The sequence below is a fragment of the Salvelinus sp. IW2-2015 genome, linkage group LG32, assembly GCF_002910315.2.
Source record: "Salvelinus sp. IW2-2015 linkage group LG32, ASM291031v2, whole genome shotgun sequence".
NCBI lineage: Eukaryota > Metazoa > Chordata > Actinopteri > Salmoniformes > Salmonidae > Salvelinus > Salvelinus sp. IW2-2015.
In genome coordinates this window covers 34,228,035-34,245,588 of record NC_036871.1, presented here as the reverse complement: position 1 = coordinate 34,245,588, position 17,554 = coordinate 34,228,035, and the positions used below count along the sequence as shown (strand labels likewise).

At 44.4% G+C, this 17,554-nt stretch overlaps 1 long non-coding RNA gene and 1 pseudogene across 1 annotated transcript; one reads left to right on the top strand and one right to left on the bottom strand.

The window, feature by feature from the left end:
- Nucleotides 1-836: 836 nt before the first annotated feature.
- On the bottom strand, nucleotides 837-9,836 carry LOC111956603 (uncharacterized). The gene is made up of 4 exons (XR_002876296.2): nucleotides 9,500-9,836; nucleotides 1,326-1,413; nucleotides 1,109-1,197; nucleotides 837-929 (listed from the first exon to the last, which is right to left on the bottom strand). It is a non-coding gene; the product is annotated as an uncharacterized lncRNA (long non-coding RNA).
- Nucleotides 8,899-17,554, top strand: part of LOC111956602 (integrin alpha-6-like) — a 57,753-nt pseudogene continuing 49,097 nt past the window's right edge.

The following is a 17,554-nucleotide window of genomic DNA, read 5'->3' as shown; positions in this document are numbered from 1 at the left end:
TTGCGGTTGCTGTGCGAGTTGTGCAAGTCCTGCCTACTCCCATCTCTCACATTGGTTTATAGAAGCAGGTACCCAGATGCCATCTCCCAATTGGTTACCCTGTGTGACACAGATCGTTAGAATGAGTCGAACTGTTTTGCCGGATTGTCGTGGTAATACAATGAAAGTTTAGAGTGCGATCACCAATATAAGTTCAACGATGAAAGAGAACCTGGAAGGAGGAGAGAGATGACTAAGAAACGATTCGGTTGGCCGTTTATGTGTGGATTAATTGTCAGAGTAGAGGTCCTTTTGTGCATTGTCAGGTAGACAATAACAACTCGAAGTGTTTAATAAATCCTTAAATATTAAGAATAATATTTATATATAAATATATTTTTGATTTAACAATTATTAATTATACGAGACAGAAGCGGATAATACACTCTAAGAACATATTACTAGTGCTTTACAAAGTTCCGTCACTCGTAAAAATAATGGCCTTTAGAAGTGACAAGCAGAATAGACAGTTATGGTTTTCTCCGATTAATGTGTCCAACTTCCCACAGAAAAGTGGCAAACAGTTGGCTAAGGTCATCTAGCAAGACATAATCTGTCAGTAGTCTAATATAATCTTTACATATACTTTTTAGAGCAAACAAGAGAACAAGGAAAGAGTGAATAAGGTTTCTCTGTAACACAATTGTATTTAAACTACGATGTGTTGTTAGTGGCCATCTTAGTACAGAAGTTGGATCAAAGAACCTTGAAAAGATCCGATAATGAAATGTTTTTTATTTTAATCGACTACATTATATTCCAATTTGAATATTGATATCATACTCGAGTGATTGGAGGAGAGTGACTGCTATTTATTTTCTCATGATGTTAACATCTTTGTCTGTATTTGAAAAGACAATCGACGCCTCCTTCAGAACACATTCAGCAAACTGGGGAAAAAATGTGATGGGCATTTTAGTCTTCCACAACAAAATGATGTCACACTTAAGATTCTAATTCGCAAGTATACAACGACACAGCTATGATATAATTTGACAGCTCTGTTTTGCCTTTTAGTCAGTATACTTTCAGTAGGTTAACTGTGCATTACTTATACTCTCATACTTACTTTCAAGGCAAGGACCCCACAAGAAGCAAGGTACCACATGCCCATCTGGAGATATCACACCCCTTCTCTCTCAGGAATGATCTGAACATCTATGTTAATAAAAGTACAACATTTTGAAACACTTTATTGATTACAATATAGAGATTAATAATGGTATAGAATTTCAAGGACTTAATTGATTCCATTAAAAAATATATATATTAAAAGCAGTTTTTACCAAGCACCGCCTGGCATCTTTTTATCTTTCTGGCACTTTCCCCCATTGGGTCGAGGAACAGAGCCCTCTTCTGAGATGGCAGCATAACCTTTCAAGTTTAGACAGACAGACACACACATACATACACGCATATTACATTTACACATATGACACACACATATGGCACACGTGTATGAGTTCACATGTATATTCTGTATTTTGGAGTCAACATAAGTCAGAAATAGCATTATAAATATTCACTTACCTTTGATGATCTTCGTCAGAATGCACTCCCAGGAATCCCAGTTCCACAATAAATGTTTGATTTGTTCCATAAAGTCCATCATTTATGTCCAAATTCCTCCTTGTTGTTCGCGTGTTCAGTATGACTGGGGTGGCTGGGGTCTTCCTCTGACACCGCCACCGGGTGGCTGGGGTCTTTGACAATTTTTAGGGCCTTCCTCTGACACCGCCTGGTGTATAGGTCCTGGATGGCAGGCAGCTTTGCCCCAGTGATGTATTGGGCCGTATGCACTACCCTCTGAAGTGCCTTGCGGTCAGAGGCCGAGCATTTGCCGTACCAGGCAGTGATGCAACCGGTCAGGATGCTCTCGATGTTGCAGCTGTAGAACCTTTTGAGAATCTCAGGACCTTTGCCAAATCTTTTTAGTTTCCTGAGGGGGAATAGGTTTTGTCGTGCCCTCTTCACGACTGTCTTGGTGTGTTTGGACCATTCTAGTTTGTTGTTGATGTGGACACAAAGGAATTTGAAGCTCTCAACCTGCTCCACTACAGCCCCGTTGATGAGAATGGGGAAGTGCTCGGTGCTCCTTTTCCTGTAGTCCACAATCATCTCCTTAGTCTTGGTTACGTTGAGGGAGAGGTTGTTATTCTGGCACCACCCGGCCAGGTCTCTGACCTCCTCCCTATAGGCTGTCTCGTTGTTGTCGGTGATCAGGCCTACCACTGTTGTGTCGTCAGCAAACTTAATGATGGTGTTGGACTCGTGCCTGGCCATGCAGTTGTGGGCGAACAGGGAGTACAGAAGGGGACTGAGCACGCACCCCTGGGGAGCTCCAGTGTTGAGGATCAGTGTGGCAGATGTGTTGCTACCTAACCTCACCACCTGGGGGCGACCCGTCAGGAAGTCCAGGATCCAGTTGCAGAGGGAGATGTTTAGTCCCATGTTCCTTAGCTTAGTGATGAGCTTTGAGGGTACTATGGTGTTGAACGCTGAGCTGTAGTCAATGAATAGCATTCTCACATAGGCGTTCCTTTTGTCCAGGTGGGAAAGGGCAGTGTGGAGTGCAATAGAGATTGCATCATCTGTGGATCTGTATGCAACCACCCAAACATAAACCCAGTGGGTCTAGGGTTTCTGGGATAATGGTGTTAATGTGAGCCATTACCAGCCTTTCAAAGCACTTCATGGCTACGGACGTGAGTGCCACAGGTCTGTAGTCATTTAGGCAGGTTGCCTTTATGTTCTTGGGCACAGGGACTATGGTGGTCTGCTTGAAGCATGTTGGTATTACAGACTCAATCAGGGACATGTTGAAAATGTCAGTGAAGACACCTGCCAGTTGGTCAGCACATGCCCGAAGCACACGTCCTGGTAATCCGTCTGGCCCCGCAGCCTTGTGAATGTTGACCTGTTTAACTTCACTAAGGTAGGGGGCAGCATTCGGAATTTTGGATGAAAGCGTGCCCAAATTAACCTGCCTGCTACTCAGCCATAAAAGCTAGAATATGCATATTATTAGTAGATTTGGATAGAAAACACTCTGAAGTTTCTAAAACTGTTTGAATGATATCTGTGAGTATAACAGAACTCATATGGCAGACAAAAACCTGAGAAAAAAATSCAACCAGGAAGTGGGAAATCTGAAGTTTGTAGTTTTTCAACTCATGGCCTATCGAATATACAGTGTCTATGGGGTCATGTTGCACTTCCTAAGGCTTCCACTGGATGTCAACAGTCTTTAGCACCTTGTTTGAGGATTCTACTGTGAAGTGGGGGCAAATGAGAGGGGATTGAGTAAGGTCTCTCCCAGAGTGCCTTGAAGCTGACCACGCGCGTTCACTTGAGAGTTAGCTTGCTTTCCATTGCAATTCTAAAGACAAGGGAATTCTCCGGTTGAAACATTATTGAAGATTTGTGTTTAAACATCCTAAAGATTGATTCTATACATCGTTTGACATGTTTCTACGGACTGTAAACAGAACTTTTGACTTTTCGTCTGCACCTAGTGATCGCGCTCTTGAATTTTGATTACTGGGCTAAATGTGCGAACAAAAAGGAGGTATTTGGATATGAGAGATGGACTTTATCGAACAAATCAAACATTTATTGTGGAACTGGGATTCCTGGAGTGCATTCTGATGAAGATCATCAAAGGTAAGTTAATATTTATAATGCTATTTCTGACTTCTGTTGACTACACAACATGGCGGATATCAGTATGGCTTGTTTGTGCTGGCTGTACTCAGATTATTGCATGGTGTGCTTTTTCCGTAAGTTTTTTTGAAATCTGACACAGCGGTTGCATTAACTTCTTGACGCTACGGATCCCATTAGCGGGATCATTTCGTAAACAACCGTGAATTGCAGAGCGCCAAATTCAAAATAATCCTAAAAATATTTATAATCATGGAATCACAGTGAAATACGCCATATGGGTAGCGCGTTATCGTCAGAAAACCACATGCTCGTTCCGTGTCCTGAAAGGCAGAAGAAAATTCCCAAAAGTATCAGATTCAAATATAATACTAAAAATATTTATAATCATGCAATCACAAGTGAAATATACCAAAAACAGCTAGCTTGTTGTTAATCCACCTATCGGTCAGATTTTGAAATTGCTTTACAGCGAAAGCAATCAAGCGTTTGTGATGTTATCAATCACTAGACAAAACAGTAAGAACAGCTAGCCCCAAGTTAGCATGGTCACGAAAGTCAGAAAAGCAATAAAATGAATCGCTTACTTTGATAATCTCGGGATGTTTGCACTCACGAGACTCCCAGTTACACAATAAATGTTCTTTTTGTTCGATAAATATTCGTTTTATAACAAAAAAACGCCATTTGGGTTGCTTGTTATGTTCAGAAAACCACAGCCTCGTTCCGTTCCTGAAAGGCAGACGAAAATTCCCCAAAGTATCCGTAATGTTCATARAAACATGTCAAATGTTTTTTATAATCAATCCTCAGGTTGTTTTTAACATGCATAATCGATAATATTTCAACCGGACAGTAACCTATTCAATAAAAGAGAGAAAGAAAATGTCGAGCTACCCCTCTCGCGCGCAGGAACTAATCAAAGGACACCTGACTCGTTTTGAAAAATCTCGTTCATTTTTCAAAATAAAAGCCTGAAACTATGTCTAAAGCCTGGTCACAGCCTGAGGAAGCCATTGGAAAATTAATATGGTTGATACCACTTTAAATGGAAGAGGGGCAGGCAATGAAACAGGGGGGGAAAAAATAAAACACTTCCGGGTTGGATTTCCTCAGGTTTTCGCATGCAAAATCAGTTTTGTTATACTCACAGACAATATTTTGACAGTTTTGGAAACTTTGGAGTGTTTTCTATCCCAATCTGTAAATTATATTCATAKTCAATGATCTGGGCCTGAGAAATAGTCCGTTTACCTTGGGAACGTTATAAAAAATAAAATAATAATCTGGCCCCTAGCGTCAAGAAGTTAACCACATTGAGACAATACAGTTCCTCCTCATTACATCTCCCCATGTTCCGGTTGTTTTGGGATTTTCCTGGCTCCAAAGCACAATCCTGTGATTGACTGGACCACAAGCTCCATCCTGGATTGGAGCCCATTTTGCCATTCCCACTGCCTTCAAGCAGCACAGCCTTCCTCAAGTCATCTTCCTCAGGATGTTAGCAAGACTATGGATGTCTATGCTTTCCCCACAGAATACCATGACCTCCTGGAAGTGTTCAGTAAGGTACGTGCTACTTCCCTTCCCCCGCACCGTCCTTATGATTGTGCCATTGATTTTCTCCCAGGCACAACACCACCTCGGGTCGAGTGTTTTCTCTGTCTGGACCAGAGACCAAAGCTATGGAGGAGTACATATAGGAGTCTCTGGCCACTGGGGCCGTCCGYTAGTCTGCATCTCCTGCCGGCGCAGGGTTTTTCTTTGTGGAGAAGGACAAGACCCTGTGTTTTTTGCATTGACTACCGGGGTGTTAATGACATTACTGTCAAGAATCGTTACCCCCTACCTCTCCTCTTCTCGGAGTTTGAACCTCTCCAGGGGGCCACCATATTTTCCAAGTTGGACCTTCGAAATGCCTACCACCTGGTTTGGATACGCGAGGGGGATGAGTGGAAGACAGCCTTCAACACAGCCAGTGGACATTATGAGTACCAGGTCATGCCATTTGGATTCACCAATACCCCCGCTGTTTTCCAGGCTTTGGTCAATGATGTGCTTCGGGACATGCTAAACCGGTTTGTGTTTGTGTACCTTGATAACATCCAGTTTTTTTCCCAATCTTCACAAGAACATGTTCTTCATGTCAGACAGGTCCTTCAGTGCCTCCTGGAGAACCAACTGTCCGTGAAAGCCGAGAGGTGTGAGTTCCACCGCTCTTCTATCACCTTTTTGGGATATGTCATTGCAGAGGGCAATGTTCAGATGGATCCTGGAAAGGTGAAATCAGTGGTGGATTGGCCTCAACCAACGTCCAGGGTGCAGTTGCAACGGTTTCTTGGTTTTGCAAACTTCTACCGCCGTTTCATTCAGGACTACAGCCCCCTGGCGGCCCCCCTCTCGGCACTCACCTCTCCCAAGGTACCGTTCAAATGGTCTCCAGCTGTCGACAAAGCCTTTGTGGACCTGAAGCATCAGTTCACAACAGCACCCATCCTCATCCATCCGGACCCCTCGCATCAATTTGTGGTGGAAGTGGATGCTTCGGATGTTGGAGTGGGGGCCATCCTGTCCCAGCGATCTTCCCAGGACCAGAAGCTTCATCCCTGTGCCTTCTTGTCCTTTCGTCTCAACCTTGCTGAAAGGAATAACGATGTTGGCAACCGAGAACTCCTGGCGGTGAAGATGGCGTTGGAAGAGTGGAGGCACTGGCTGGAAGGAGCAGAACAGCCATTCCTGGTCTGGACCGACCATAAAACCTGGAATATCTCCATACRGCCAATCGCCTCAACTCCAGGCAGGCCTGGTTTCGTCAGGCAAGAAAATAGCCTTTCAGAAATCCCCCCCCCCCTTCCAATTTCCTTAATTTTGTGGCTAGAGTCAAATACTTCCTGTGGCACACATAAGAGTCAAATACTTTTTGTAGAACAAACTTCACATCAGGATAGGCAACCGAAATGAATAATTAATAGACTAATACACTTGAAACAAATAGCCAAACCGAAAACTGCAGACATTACTAGTGCCTCCCCGCGATCAAACTGTCATAAAAAAATAGAATGAAACGCAGCCTAACGTGATCAGAAATCTCAACTAGCAAGCAAGTCACAGCAATGAAGAATTGAGTGCGTATGCGAAGGGGGGAGAATTCTGTCAGGGGGGAGCTTTCCGGCACAACACCGGTCTCTYTATAAAAGTTGCTGGCCACACACCAATACATAGATTTGAAAGTCAAACTATCACTTAAACAGCAGCCAACCGTTGTCACTGTTGATATCCTATGACAGGTTGTGATTCGTTGAAGTCAACTAACAGAAAAGTGGTTTATTCCCATTTTCGTGATGGCAGCCTCCAGAAATCAACAGCTGTCATTTCAAAATATAGATAGAAGCCGCCAACAAATTCCCATCTAACCATGTAAAGGTTATTCCAAGTTTCCTTTGAATAGTGTTAGTTCAACAGCGCTGTTCTATAAATGGAAGTGATTAACAAAAGTGTTGCGTTACACTTACCTTGTTGGCGACCCACTTGAATCAAAATGCAACACTTCAACATTTAGCTAGCTGTCTTCTACAAATTGTCCTCTGCACATTATTCCCAGATATCGTGTGGTTCTTGAGCTGTGCTAGTTTTAACAAATCAAATCAAATCAAAGTTTATTTGTCACGTGCGCCGAATACAACATGTGTAGACCTTACAGTGAAATGCTTACTTACAGGCTCTAACCAATAGTGCAAAAAGGTATTAGGTGAACAATAGGTAGGTAAAGAAATAAAACAGCAGTAAAAAGACAGGCTATATATAGTAGCGAGGCTATAAAAGTAGCGAGGCTACATACAGACACCGGTTAGTCAGGCTGATTGAGGTCGTATGTACATGTAGATATGGTAAAAGTGAATATCCATATATGATGAACAGAGAGCAGTAGCGTAAAAGAGGGGTTGGCGTGTGGTGGGTGGGACACAACGCAGATAGCCCGGTTAGCCAATATGCGGGAGTAATGGTTGGTCGGCCCAATTGAGGTAGTATGTACATGAATGTATAGTTAAAGTGACTATGCATATATGWTAAACAGAGAGTAGCAGCAGCGTAAAAAGAGGGGTTGGGGGGGCACACAATGCAAATAGTCCGGGTAGCCATTTGATTACTTGTTGACATGCAACCTCATCTCCCCCCTCTTKCGCAATTGATGTCAACATGATAATTGGTATGAGTGATTAACAAAACTGTGTTGCGTTTCTCTTTTTGTTTTGGTGACCCCCGTATCAAAATGCAACATTCCAGAATGTGGCTGACTGTGTTCTGCAGGTTGTCCTCTAACCAGTGATGTGAAACTATATCCAGTTTCCATGTGTTTGTTGTTGTAGTTTCAACAGTGCCTTTCCCCCYTAATAACTGGACACAACAACAGGGGTTTGGTGCGTGTGCCATTTATAAGATGCTCATCTAAAAAAATATATGTATGTGTCGATAGTAAATTCTATGTTTAGGTTTTCAATATATCACAAACTGTTTCTGCATATGGGTTATTGATTTGGACACTTTAAAACTGTGTTTTGACATTGGGCTATTTATCAGTATATCTTGTCAACAGGAAGTAGCGACACCATCATTTTCGAGTTTCAAGTTTGATTTTCAAGTTTTAGGAATGTAAATTGAACTTTCAACATTAATTAACAATGCTATTGTACTTAATCAGGTCAAAACTGCTGAATGAGTCCAAAAACGTGCTGTGATTATTATTWWTTTTTTAATTTTATTATTTTGATRATTTAACAGAAATCACCAAAACGGATTTGTCCTGCCTATTGTTAGTGATCATAGTTTGTCCGTTTCAAAGTAGCCTGTCATTTCGATCATGTGTACGGTAAAAAAAAGTAGTCATGTTAAATGATGTAGAATTGCATGAAATGCTTTTATAAAAGGTCACATTTTTCCCAAAACCTTACTACAAAAACATTTCCCCATGTGTGCAACTTCTGCTCTACTCTATGCCACTACGAAATGTGATGATATGCATACAATGCTCTATTATAAAGGTGCATTTTTTTTACGATTGTGTTCTGGTACTTCTGAGYCCCCTAGGTCACCTCCCGATTTACAAATTAAGCACTGACAACACCTGAGGTAAGAGAACAGAGGAGGGACAGAGCGGTAGAGGGAGAGTGGGGAGGTAGGAGGGGCGCGGCACAAGCTTCCAGTGGGCAACATCCTACCCAAAACCCAGAGTGAGCAAGCATGCTACATTCAGACATCACTTAACTGGAGCGTGAGTTATACCACAGATAAACTGGTGGAGTTACCAGGAGACATAACGGTGTTTATTTTCAATCACACAGAAATAAAYTCTCCTTGCTGCCATGGGGGATAGATGGATACAATTCCTCTCATCTCTATCGCTTCTCTTTCTCCTGGAATGGACGCAAATATCATCTTTCAACCTGGACACAGAAAACGTCCTGATAAAGAACGGAGAGCCCGGGAGCCTTTTCGGGTTCTCTCTCGCTATGCACCGGCAGTTAGATCCGGTGGATAAGACCATGTAAGTCTCCTTACTTTAAAAATACATGTAAAAATATATTTTGATTTGTTKTCTTTTGTTTTCCATTCCAGCTGTGGAACCAAATGTTTAACAGGTTACTGCTACTGTAGTCTACTTCACAGGCTCACAGGTTCTTTGCAAAGGTTTCTTGTCTCAACCTCATTCTTACCTTTAGTCAGGAAATATCTTAATGAGTTCTCTCTAATTTAGTTGTCCAAATGTAGTTCAAGTTTCAGACTGGCATGTTTTTCTTACCGGTTCATTCTTGGTGGGTTTTCACTGCCCTTTGCAGGTTCGTGCCTGTCCGTAAGCCCCTCCAATCTTACTGCAGTTCATGACTTAAAGGTAGACTCAGCGATATGACGGAGATGCAGAAAGTAAACAGAATAGTGGGTCAATTTCCGCAACAACTAAGGGCTTTGAAGTGGGAGGATCAACTTGTCTGCTGTTTTGGTGCCCTGATGAAGACAGCTTGTCTGTCGAAAAGTTGGTTATTAGGTTATAAAAGTATTGCATCTGAGCTCCTAGAGTGTGGGGCTCTCCTTTTCTTTTCCAAGTGTTCTAGTCCGCTAGGCAGCACCTCGCTATAAGAAGTGTGCGTTTCATTCGCCCTCAGATTGGTGCCCTGGCTACCACGCTGTGAACAGCATGAAGCGAACCTGTGCAGATACTATGTGTGACTGTGTGAGAGGGAAGTCTTGCATCTCACTCATCATAATATCTCCTGGGCTGCTGCTCATGAATTTTTTTATTTAACTAGGCAAGTCAGTTAAGAACAAATTGTTATTTACAATGACAGCCTACCTCAGCCAAACCCTAACCCAGACGAYGCTGGGCCAATTGTGCGCTGCACTATGGGACTCCCAATCACAGCCGGTTGTGATACAGCCTGGAATCGAACCAGGGCCTGTAGTAATGCCTCTAGCACTGAGATGCAGTGCTTTAGACTGCTGCGCCACTCGGGAGCCAACGTCATGGCAATGTCATTTGGTGAAGTCTACCTTTACAACTAAAAAGTTTCCTGATTCCAAAACGATATATTCTTCTGCTCTACAGAGATTCATAAACTGGGTGGTTCGAGCCCTGAATGCTGATTGGCTGACAGCCATGGTATATCAGACCGTATACCACGGGTTTGACAAAATTTGCTCTAATTACATCGGTAACCAGTTTATAATAGCAATAAGGCACCTYGGGGGTTTGTGATAATGGTGATATCACAAACGTTGCGTCGTGCTTAAGAACAGCCCTTAGCCGTGATATTTTGACCATATAAAACAAACGCTCGGGCCTTATTGCTTAATTCTACTAGCTCCGGATAGAAATGGCCCTCTGGGAGTTTCACTTAGCCACAGATCAGGGTACTTTATTTATGGAGGTACTCAACATCATATTATTCTTTTTGTCCCTTCCTGTGCACCATATGCTGTGGTTCTTCACTCCTCAAAGTAGAGTAAAGTGAACCTGTAGATACAGAGCTTGCCGTTGTCATTTGGGTCACATAAGGTAGGCTAAGGCAGTCTGGCCTCAGAGCCATACAAAACATGCTTTAAGTATTTCTGAGCACCTCCAAGACATATTATACAGTACTTACTAATGGTCTAGTTACTTTAGACAGAAATTAAATTAGACAGGTTGGTCGGGGAGGATGGCTGGGGACAGCTGCAGTATTTTAGATAACCCTACCCCTAACCCTTATTCTAAACTTAACCAAATTCACCTAGCTAACCTGCTACGTAAGTTCCCCTAACCGCCAACGTAAATTCTCCCCGTAATTCTCCTTTGTCGGTACAGCGCCACAAGCAACCCGGTCTCAGTGAAAGACGTACAATACTATACGTCCACTAAGAWGTATCATAAGTTATGTCATCCAATTCATATGCTATTTTACGACTGGGTAAGATGTATGATACTATACATCCAATAATTTGTATGATATTGTACGACCGCTATTCCATTCATAATGTAACATAACGTAATGTAATATATGATACTGAATGAGAGTCACAGATTTACATACAGAATAATATGAATTGCCCTGAGACCACGTTGGCCAAGGGGGTGGTAGCAGTACCAGCAGCAGGGACTATGTCATTTGTATCAGTCAGGGTCACAGTGGTGTTATGTTTAAACCATACACATACAGTACATTATTGTCAAAAACCTGTTTCGAGCTAAGGCTTTATATCTTTTCCAGACAGTCTAATTGATGTGAAAGAACCCTTCTTTTGGCCCAGTAAAAGACCCACAGTGTGTGTGGTGTGTGTGTGTGGGTGTGTGTGTGTGTGTGTGTGTGTGTGTGTGTGTGTGTGTGTGTGTTTCCAGACCCATTCAATACCATAATGTTATCCATGACTATACTGTTATGGACAAAGCGTCATTGGAATGAATTTGCCTTTTAGAATAGATTCTACCCTTTTAACTAGCCCTGGAATGTTATAAGTCAGGTCTGTAACTTTCTGTAATGAGGAGAATTCTTAGATCTGACCTGAACTGGACTGAACAAACTCAATCACACTCCAGTTTGAGACGGACTATATTTGAGGCAAGTGGTCATCAGCCCTGTGAACATTCAGGCGATAGAGACAGAAACATGATTTCATACTCTGGCTTAAAGGGGATTCCCTCAATGAGTTCTCATGTAGAAAACCTTTCGTTTCCTGGTCCAATGCTCTAACCGCTAGGCTACCTGCTGCCCTATGGTGTTTCCAGAGGCTACACTTCTTAGCTGCCTGCCTCAGTAGATCAGTATTACAGAAATTACTGTCTGTCCTGCTGGGGGTGTGCTTTTTAAAATATTTTATTTATTTAACCTTTATTTACAGTTTTTTACAATCACTGGCACTAATTTCGGAACCTTGATGCCATTTTTCAAAACTCTGGACACAAAACTCACAACCAATGATCAAAATGCAAATTTTTCAAAACTCTAACACTTTTTCCAATTGCTTGGATACAATACACATAAAGCTAAGATAATTTGTTAATTGAACTAAAATCACCTGTTCAAAATGACACAACTTAACATCAAAGTATTACCATTTCAAAATGAAATTCACACATTACATCTGAAATGACTGTCTATTCATTTCATTACAATGATCTAACTATCAATTGATACAACTGCTCAAAATGATAGGTACCTGTTGCATTACTCTTAATGCATAGTTTTATGGAAACTGACAAACAATATTCCATGTTTAGATCATGAAAGTTTCAGGATAACGAGATCCATTGACACCAATTRCCGTGGAACATGAACCAAWTGGACTACATTATCTATGGATAAATATTTCATCATCATTCTTTATCAGACACTGTTTCTATGGTCCCATGTACCACTTTTCCAGACCATGTTTTCAGATTTSACATTACTGTACACTCACCGTCCACCTTATTAGGTACACCTATCTAGTACTGGGTAGGACCACTTTTGCCTCCACTTTTGCCTCCACAACAGCCTGAATTATTCACGGTGTTGTACGTTAAGAGATGCCCTTCTGCACACCACTGTTTTAAACAGCTGTTATTTGAGCATTTGTGGCCTTTCTGTTAGCTTGAATGAGTCTGGACATTCTCCTCTGACCTCTCTCATTAACAAGGTGTTTTGCCCACAGAACTGCCGCTCACTGAATGTGTTTAGTTTATCACACCATTCTCTGTAAACTCTAAAGACTGTAGTGAGTAACAATCCCAGGAGGGCAGCTGTTTCTGAGATGCTGGAATCACCATGTGTGGCATCAACAATCATACCACGGTCAAAGTTGCTTAGATTACGCATCTTGCCCGTTCTAATGTTTGGTCGAACAACATCTAAAGCTCTCTACTCTACATACTCTACTCTATATACTCTATATATTGAGTTGCAGGCAGCCACATGATTCGCTGTTCAAATGTAACCTTCCTTGATGAGCTAAATCAGGTCTGTAGAGCTGATGGCATGACCTATGTCATTGTGTGAGATAATGTCAGGTTCCACCATGCTCAAATGGTGCAAGCATCGTTTCAGGCCCATCCACAATTTACCACCCTGTACTTACCCCCATACTCTCCTTTCCTTAAACTGATTGAGGAATTTTTCTCCACATGGAGGTGGAAGGTATATGATAGGCGCCCTTACGAACAAGCCACCCTTCTCCAGGCCATGGATGACGCATGCAATGACATCACAGCAGACCAGTGTCAGGCCTGGATTCGCCATGCCAGAAGATTCTTCCCAAGATGTTTGGCTAATGAAAACATCCATTGTGATGTGGATGAGAACCTGTAGCCAAATCCACAATGACAAGGTTGATGGAAATATAGAAGTACAGTAATCAATCTTTTGTTTTGCTTTTTAGCGGGAGAGCGGGAGTACGGGCAGACACCGTGTTATGCGGTAAAGCGCACGGTGTCTCCTGTACGTGTGCTTAGCCCGGTGCGGTACATTCCAGCTCCACGTATCGGCCGGGCTAGATTGAGCATTGAGCCAGTTGCCATGAAGCCGGCTCAACGCGTCTGGTCTCCAGTGCGTCTTCTCGGGCCGGCATACATGGCACCAGCCTTACGCATGGTGTCCCCGGTTCGCCAACACAGCCCAGTGCGGGTTATTCCACCTCCCCGCACWGGTCGGGCTACGGGGAGCATTCAACCAGGTAAGGTTGGGCAGGCTCGGTGCTCAAGGGAGCCAGTACGCCTGCACGGTCCGGTATATCCGGCGCCACCTCCCTGCCCCAGCCCAGTACCACCAGTGCCAACACCACGCACCAGGCTTCCAGTGTGTCTCCAGAGCCCTGTTCCTCCTCCACGCACTCTCCCTGTGGTGCGTGTCTCCAGCCCATTACCACCAGTTCCGGCACCACGCACCAGGCCTACTGTGCGCCTCAGCCGGCCAGAGTCTGCCGTCTGCCCAGCGCCGTCTGCGCTGTCCGTCTGCCCAGGACGGACAGCTGGAATGCCCAACGCCGTCTGAGCTGTCCGTCTGCCCAGCGCCGCTTGCGCTGCCCGTCTGTCCTGAGCCTTCAAAGCCGCCCGTCTGTCCTGAGCCTTCAAAGCCGCCCGTCTGTCCAGAGCCTTCAGAGCAGTCCGTCAGTCAGGAGCCGCTAGAGCCGTCGGTCAGTCAGGAGCCGCTAGAGCCGTCCGTCAGTCAGGAGCAGCCAGAGCCGCCCGCCAGCCAGGATCTGCCATAGCCGCCCGCCAGCCAGGATCTGCCAGAGCCGCCTGCCAGCCAGGATCTGCCAGAGCCGTCAGTCAGCCAGGATCTGCGAGAGCCGTCAGTCAGCCAGGAGCTGCCCGCCAGTCCGGAGCCGCCCCTCAGTCCKGAGCTGCCCCTCCGTCCAGTGGCGCCCTCTAGGATGGTATTCAGTCCAGGACTCGCTGAAAGGGTCGCCGCTCCAGAGGCGCCACCAAAGCGGGTAGTGACTATGGTGAAGTGGGGGTCACGCCCCGCACCCGAGCCGCCGCCGTTAGAAGGCCCACCCGGACCCTCCCCTTCTGTGTCAGGTTTTGCGGCCGGAGTCCGCACCTTTGGGGGGGGGGGGAAACTGTCACGCCCTGGCCTTAGTTATCTTCGTTTTCTTTATTATTTTTAGGTCAGGGTGTGACATGGGGGATGTTTGTGTGTTTTTGTCTAGTCTAGGGTGTTTGTATTGTATAGGGGTTTTTGTAGAGTTCATGGGGTTGTGTTCAGTGTAGGTGTTTATGTAAGTCTATGGTTGCCTGGATTGGTTCTCAATCAGACAGCTGTCTATCGTTGTCTCTGATTGGGAGCCATATTTAAGGCAGCCATAGGCATTAGGTAGGTTGTGGGTAATTGTCTATGTTTGACGTTAGTAGCTTGTGTCTGCACTTTCGTTTTGTAGCTTCACGGTCGTTTGTTGTTTTGTCTAGTTTGTGTTCGTGTTCGTTTTCATCTTCTAATAAAGTGAACATGTATTTATATCCCGCTGCGCCTTGGTCCTCTCTTTCACCTAAAGACGATCGTGACAGTTACAAGTGATGACCGTTTTGAGTTTTGTGTCTAGAGTTTTGAAAAATGAACACAAGGTTCTGAAATTAGTACCAAAGTGATTGTTAAAAACGAAGTAGGCAAGCCAGTTAAGGTGTGTGTTCCCTGGAAGTGTTTCCTGCATCCAGGGTGTGTGTGAAATGTGAGTCATACACCTGTGCCACGCCCGACAGGCACGTCAAGATCTGCCAACCTGACTCATTTACAGTTCTATGCCCTAAAGGTGTGTGTTTGCGTAAGTGTGTTTTAGATACCTGCAGGCAAGGGAGGAACTGGCTTGCAAGGTGTGTGTGTCTCAGGTACATGCTGATGTGCAAGGGATCTGGAGCGCATGTGTATATGTTATGTTCCAAAGTCTGTCAGAACTCTGCTCTATGTATGAGAGAGAGAGAGCGAGAGAGAGAGAGTTACTGAAAGAATGAGAGTTACTGAAAAATCGAGAGAGATGAGAGAGTTACTGGAGGAATGAGAGAGTTACTGAAAGAATGAGAGTTACTGAAAGAATGAGAGAGAGAGTTACTGGAAGAATGAGAGAGTTACTGAAACAATGAGAGAGAGTTACTGAAACAATGAGAGAGAGTTACTGAAACAATGAGAGAGTTACTGAAACAATGAGAGAGAGAGTTACTGAAACAATGAGAGAGAGTTACTGAAACAATGAGAGAGAGTTACTGAAAGAATGAGAGAGAGAGTTACTGAAAGAATGAGATAGAGGGGAGGGGGGGGTGAGTGAAAGCGTATGACAAAGAGACTGAGATATTGTGTGTGTGTGTGTGTGTGTGTGTGTGTGTGTGTGTGTGTGAGAGAGAGAGAGAGAGAATCTATTCCACCATGTTCTACAGACAGAGGTCTAGTGTGTAGAGCTGTGAGGTTCCTATGTCCAGCACTCTTTGATCTCTCAGATCCTAGATACTGTAGATAGGTTTTAGCAGTAGGGTTAGAGTTCAAAGGTTAGTTCAGAGTCATGGCACTAGGTGAATGTCTCTGTACGTTTACTATGATAAACACACACCTTCTACCCCAACCACACCTCTCCCTGCATCTGCCCCTCTTTCTCCCCTGCAGGCTGATCCTGGTTAGCCAACATCAAAGCCAAGGAGTGGAAGAGGGATGTCTGAAGGAATGCTACGGACATAAATAACCTTTACAACTGGGCACCAAACACACACACAGTCAGTCAGTCAGTCTCCGATACACAGACCTGGGTTGTTTAAACTAGGTACCAAATGGAAAAAAAATGGACTGAAACATTGAGGGACTACCTGAACTTATTATTTTATGCACATTGCTATGCTACGGTGTACAGTAATGAATGTAACCCTGGGTTCATATCAGTCCTGACAACAGACCATAGGGTTGGAGCGTAGAGAACTTGGCACTAAGAAGGCATAGTTCAGGATTTCATAGTTCAGGATTTCATGAGGGTTCTGTAAAGTGTTCTGGAATCCATTTGGAACTGAAATATGCTGACAGTTCTGTTGATGTTTATCCATTGTTGCTTAATAACACGCTGCGGTGGTGCATAAAGGCAGTGAGCTGTTTATCAGTAGAATACACACACTCCCTGTCTCCCTCTCACACTCCCCGTCTCCCTCTTGCCACTGGTAATTAAAACACAGGGAGTGTGAGAGGGAGACAGGGAGTGTGGAGAGAGGGAAACAGGGAGTGTGAGAGAGGGAAACAGGGAGTGTGAGAGAGGAAACAGGAGTGTGAGAGGGGAGACAGGGAGTGTGAGAAGGGAGACAGGGAGTGTGAGAGAGGGAAACAGGGAGTGTGAGAGAGGGAGACAGGGAGTGTGAGGGGGAGACAGGGAGTGGAGAAGGGAGACATGGAGTGTGAGAGGGAGACTGAGTGTGAGAGGGAGACAGGGAGTGTGAGAGGGACACAGGGAGTGTGAGAGGGACCAGGGAGTGTGAGAGGGACACAGGGAGTGTGAGAGGCAGACATGGAGTGAGAGAGGGAGACAGGGAGTGTCAGCGGAGAACAGGGAGTGTGAGGGGAGACAGGGAGTGTGAGAAGGAGACGGAGTGTGAGGGGAGACATGGAGTGTGAGAGGGAGACATGGAGTGTGAGAGGGAGACATGGAGTGTGAGAGGGAGACAGGGAGTGTCGAGGGAGACAGGAGTGTCAGAGGGAGACAGGGAGTGTCAGAGGGAGACAGGGAGTGTCAGAGGGAGACAGGGAGTGTGAGAGGGAGACAGGGAGTGTCAGAGGGAAACAGGGAGTGTGAGAGAGGAAACAGAGAGTGTGAGAGAGGGAGACAGGGAGTGAGAGAGGGAGAAAGGGAGTGTGAGAGGGAGACAGTCAGTGAGAGAGAGAGACAG